Below are 6,000 nucleotides of genomic sequence, written 5' to 3' on the forward strand. Positions count from 1 at the left end.
GCTCCTGCTCCGGCTGCGCTTAACTCCTGTTGTGCTGCACAGCCGACCCCGGGGGGGACCCCAGAAATACCCCGCAGCCTGAGCCAGGACCGGCTGGGCTAAAGGAACCTTCAGAGGCATTGCTGCCCCATGGGGTCCCTGCCCCTGGCTCAGCCACGCTCTATTTGAACTCATTTTGGGATGGGGCACAGTGGTCCAGTGCCCTCCGGGACCAGCCCCAGGCTCCCATCTCATCCCCGCGATGGGGCCAGCAAACACAGCCAAAAAGTGCTGGGAGCCGCACAGCTGCCGGCGTTCTCCTACCGAAGCCGTGCCCAGCCGACACGGACGCAAGCGCCCTTCGCCCACACCACTGCCACGTGCCGGACGGGTCCAACCGTCGCCGGTGCTTTACGCAGCCAGAGCTGTTTAAAATCAGCCTGCGGAGAAGCGCATCCCTGTTTCGGGCCGAGCCCGTGGGCTGCGGATGCCCCCATCCCGTGGGGATGCCAGGAGCAGGACAGACCCGGGGTCCATCCCAGCACGCGAGTGTGGAGGTGAGAGCGCCTGCACGCCCTCCCCATGCCTCACACGGTGCCGGGCGAGCGATACGGGGAGCGAAAGCCAACGGGGGGCTGGGCTGAAGCTTCCCTGCCATCCTCTTGCTCCCAGGCTGATGGAGACGTGGCACCAAACTGCTTGGGAAAAGGCAGGCGATGCCAAGGCCACCCACGAGGGAGCATTAACCTCTGTCCCGGGACAAACCTCCCCCGTGCCCGTGCTATGGCAGGCAGCCCCCCAGGAGGTGGGGGATGCAGCTCTCCCACCTCCTACCCCCATTCCCAAGGGTCCCTCCCCACAGCACCGAGCTGCGGCTCAGCCCAGGCTCAGCAGCAGGCAGCGGGCTCCCCGCCGTGCCTTTCACTCCCAAATTCAAGTGGAACCAAGGAAAATAAAACACCACCCGCCAACCGTTTCATCGGAAACTTCCCAGACAGGTTAGCGCAGAGCCCACGGCCCCGCTCTGCCGGCGCCGCGGCCACGACACTGCTTGGCTCCTCGAAGGCAGGCAGGGGCACGGTGCCCGCGCACGGTGGTGGTCCGGATGCGACCCTGCAGACCCGGCCCCGCCTGTCCCCAGCCGCTACGTGCCGCGGACGCTGCCCGCACCCTGCCAGCACCAGCCCGGCTGATGCCGCTGGAGCTGCGCGGCGAGGAGGAGCCAGCCCGGAGCCACGCGCTGCGCTGGTGCACGCTGGTTGCTCCCGGGCTGGAGCTCGGGGCGGTCCAGCTGGCATCTCTCTGCGACGCTGCCCTGACAAGCAGCTCCTTTACTTTGGAAGCAGAGAAACAACCGGACAAATTCCCATGTCGTTGTCAAACCCAAACTGAAGGAGAAATCCCATCTGGCCAGCCCTGTAAAAAGCAGCAGCTACTTCCCACCTCACCGGGTGTTATCACACCCACGCGTGCACATGGAAATGGGAGTTCACCTCCTAACTCCCATGGACGGCAGCGCCAAGCGCAGGGCCAGCACGCCCGGCTGCTCACTTTGTGCTCAGGATCAGGACCAGCACCCGCCCGCCCGGAGCCCCATCCCCACGTCCCTCCTTTGAGACGGGGCGCACGAGCCAGGCTGGTCCCCGTGCTCTCACGCAGGGACGGGGGCCCCGCCAGCCCGAGGGGCTCCTCCAGCCTTGCCCACCTCAGCCCGCCGCTCCCCTGCGGGTTGCTTTTGCAGGCAGGGCTCCCTGCCGCCACGCTGCCTGTCCCCTGCCCGCTCACGCTGCGGGCAGCCCACTGAAGCAGCAGCAGCCGAAATGCACGAACTGGCCCCTGTCCTTCCTCCTCCTCACAACCTCCTTGGCTCAGCAGCATCCCGGGATCTCCCGCCAGCTCCAAGCTGGGAGCCATCCCCACCCTCGCAGGAGGGCAGGGACCGGAGGGGACAGCACCAAGGCAGCCCTGTCCCTGCTCTCGCGCGCAGCGGCTGCCTGGCAGACGGCCACGCAGGTCGAGAGGCGACTGCGATGCTGAAGAGCGAGAGCCGGGTGGGCCGGGCTCTGCTGACAAGGCGCCCGGGGGGGTCTGTAAGTGGATAAGCCTTGTGTGACTGATCATACGGCAGCTAAGCGGCTCCGCTTTCACCTTGCAGCATTGAGCTCAGCAGCTGGGCGAGCTGCAAATGCCAGGGCGAGCTCCGGGGCTCCCGGATGGAGTAGACCCCCCTCCTCCGGTGGCAGGGTCGCTCTGGATGCCTGCGGCAGCGCAGGCGTGACCTGACCGGTGCCACGGGCCCGGTATGCAGACCTGGGTAGCGTCAGGGGATGCTCCGGAGGCAGCCGGTGGGCAGCAATGCCCCTGTCATCCTGCGGGAAGGGCAGCATCCGAGCAAGGGTTTCACCCAACCTGTCCCGGCCACCTCGGACACCGCAGCGGTGGGAAGCATCGATCCCCGCTGCAGTGGGAGGCAGAAAGGAGCTGCCCTCACTCAGGCAAGGGGAAACAAGACGGACAGAGGGTGAGCTCGTGGAGGGCGAGGGGGCGCGGGAAGGATGGCTCGCAGCTGGGAGAGCCGGAGCAAATCTTGCCCCGCCGTCAGCTTCCTCTCCGCCCTTTGGCAGGAGGCCGAAGCTGGTGGCATCCTCAATGCATGGAGAGCATCCCTGCCCGGGGCAGAGCCGGGCAGAGCTTTCCCCGCCGGGGACCGGAGCAGAAAGGAGCCTTGCGTGCCCTGGCAAGAGGCCGCATCCTCAGCTGGCGGGGATGGCACAGTGGCTGGGGAGATGCCAGCAGCGCGGGGACACCGGATAAAAAATAAAGAGGAGAGGATGGAAGGGGCCAGGCTCTTCACAGCATAAACACAAGCCACATTGTGGTCTCGTCTCCCACCCACGCGGCGGCAGCGATTCGAGGCGGCGCAGCCAGTGGCCTGGCGATGGGATGGGATTAGCCCGGGCGATGCCAGCCAGGTCTGAGCCTTGGGATCCCCCTTGGACCCGGACGGGAGAGGGAAACTGAGGCACGGGGCTGGGGGAGGAAAGGGCCTGCCCCAGAGCGCATGAGTCTGGCTGCAGGTGGGGATGCTGAGAGGCGAGGGGGTTGAACCCCGTGTCGGAACAGGGGGAAAGCACAGGCAGAGCCACATGCTGCCTTTGTGCCCAGCGTGGTGCCCTCGCGGGATCAGTATTTAGCATCTCCCGAAAGGACCCGGAGTTTTTCCCAGCATCTTGGCAGTGCCCGCTGACTCCCACCACCACGCCGAGACAGGCGAGCGCGGTGTCTGCCTCCGTGCAGGGTGTGCATGGATGCGGGGCAGTGACTCGCCCGCAGGCGTGCGGCGAAGCGGAGCCGAGTCTCCCTGCGAATCCAGGACCCGCCTCGTGCTCGGCCTCAGGGGAGAAGCCTTCGGGATGAGCCCAGGACGGCAGCGGGACCTGAGCCCCCAGAGCCCCCATCACCTGCAAAGCCGCCGTCTCCAGCCCCCTTCCCCTGCAGGCAGGTGAATTTGGGCTGCTCCCAGCACCCACCCTGCCCTGCGGGTCTCCCTGAAGCATCCCCAGCACCGACCAGTGCCGCAATTCAGGAACAGCCCCAGAGACGCAGCCGCCCCACCGCGCTCCCGCAAAACCGGGGCGCAGTATGAGTCCCGGGTGCTCCCGCCTTGAGCTGCTCAGGCAAATTGCTCTGGAAATCAATTCCAATCTATCAGGCATCAGGAAAGCGATAAACTGCCTCTCAAGACGCCAAATCGATGGTTCCCCTCGCAGGGGGAGGGAGGTGGGGAAAGACGTGGGGGGTGATGGTGGGGGGCCAGGGTCCTGCTGCAGGCGAGAGCTGGGTCCAGCTGGAAGGAAACAGCCCCAAAACCAGCTCTCAGTGCAGCAGAGGGCAGGGAATACGTGTGTCCGCATGCTGTGCAAAACTGCTCCGGGGATGGATGGACAGGGAAAGCTCGGGAGAGCGGCTGCCAGCCCCCGGGGAGCGGGCAGCTCAGGCTCCAGCCTTCACCGATAACCTGCGGCTGCACGTATTCGCTCGGTTGGAGGCAGGACCTCATCTGAGCCCGCGATCAGGGCTTTGGATTCGTTTCTTATTCTCATCTCTCTGCAAGCAGAGCAAGAGGGCAGAGGCGTGGGGAGGCTGCGGAGCCAGCCGGGGGACGAGGGGGGGCCAGCAGAGAGGAGGAAGAGGAGGAGGAGGGTGGGCTGGAAGTGACACACATAGAGATCAAAAATTAATTCCCGACAGGACCATTTCTTCCTCTAATGAGACACGGAGGGAAGTGACTACACAGAGCGAGGCCACCGCCATCGCTTCCATGAGAGGAGAAATGCGAAGGAGCAGCGCGGTCCGGCAGCGGGGCGGGGGCTTTGTCAGCAGGAGCCTCCAGCCTGGCCCACGGCCACCGGCAACGGCGAGATGAGAGCCGCGAGCCGGCACGAGGCCGCTTGCAGCTGCATCCCGCTCCTGGGGACAGCCACGAGGGATGCACGCCGGCAGCCCAGGCGTTACCGCACCAGCTTGGAAGCGCAGGCGAGCTTTGCTTCGGAGAGCTCGCAATCAAAGGCGGAGACAAAATGCAACAAGTCGGTGGAGAGGAAGGCGAAAGGATGAAACAAAAAGCTCCCACGCAGGGGAAAGCATGCGGGCAGAGCGGCTCCAGGGCAGGCTGGCAGAGCGGGCGATGCCCCTGCCCGGCACGTAGCAATGCACCGCGCCAGCACTGCGGTTCTGCTAAATGCACTTGGTGCAATTTTTCAAGCAAGCTAATCACTTCCTCTCATCTCCTGCCATTAGTGCAGTCATGCTAACCGCTCGCTTGCCGGCGGGAGGCCGAAGCCGCCTGACAGGAGCTTCGACTCTGCTCTGCACCCCATCAAAAGCAAATTCACCCGAAAGAGCATGGCAGGGCTGAGGGAAGGAACCACCCCTCCAGCATCCCTGTGGGGAGGGGGGCTCACAAGAAAGCCACAAAGGGAAGAATTCAAGCCAAACCCATGGCTTTTCCAGCCCTTGCCCTACAGCCTGGGATCAGAGTCTCCGGCTGGAGTCACCAAAGAGCTCAGCTCCATGAGAAAGCGCCCGCGAGAGGGATTTTCCCCAGCTTGGCATGTGGGGGACCGCGGCGACGCTGGCTGCTGCCGGGAGAGCCGCGCCGTGCTCAGCCCGACACAACACTTGGCCCGTCTCTGCCTTGGCACGGGGGGGATCCAACTCTTTCGAAGACTTGGCTCCCGCTGCCATCGCGACGTGCTTGGACGCGCAGCCCGGAGCTGAGCGGGTCCAGCCGCAGCACCGAGCCCTGCTCCCGCAGCCTCCGGGCAGGAACTGGGAGGGCACCGCCTTTTTGGATGACTCCTGCAAGGAGATGGGGTGATGCTGTGCTCCAGCAGCTGCGGGGGAGAGGCTGGAAGAAGCAGTTTCAGCGTTATGGAGGGGCTCAGGAGCCCAGGAACGTTCCAAATGGGGTGTGGAGAACAGACCCTATTTATAAGCGCACAGGTAGCACGTAGGTGGTTGGTCACAGCCTGCTGTGCCAGCCTGGTTAGTCACAGCTAGTTAAAAAACAAAAATGCTGAAAAAAATTGCTCAGATCCACGTCTCAAGCCTCTTAGATGCAGGAAAGCGCACTCAGAATTTGAAAACATGGGGTAAGATCCAACCGGGCTTTGCTGTCAGCCCAGACTCTGGCGCACAGCCCACGGCACAGGGATGCTGCTGGGATGCGTCCCCTCCCCATCCGCAGGGCACCAAGGTGCCCAGTCCACCGCGCCCCCCGATACATCCCACCTCGGAGGGGCCCCGTGTCCTGCTGCGGGTGGCACCGGGACAAGGCCACTGCACGGTCCCCGGAGGCAGATGCCCTCCCTCCCGTCGCCGCCGGCGCTGAGCAAACCCTGGTGCTGCCTCCCGCCCTTCCTAACCCCCGCCGGGTTGGAGGGCGAGCCACAGCCCCTCCGCCCCGCAGCTCTTCCACCAGCATCCGTCAGAAGCTGTCCAGGCAGCGAGGTTTATTCA

This window comes from Pelecanus crispus, chromosome 18 (assembly GCF_030463565.1).
Source record: "Pelecanus crispus isolate bPelCri1 chromosome 18, bPelCri1.pri, whole genome shotgun sequence".
NCBI classification, from domain to species: domain Eukaryota; kingdom Metazoa; phylum Chordata; class Aves; order Pelecaniformes; family Pelecanidae; genus Pelecanus; species Pelecanus crispus.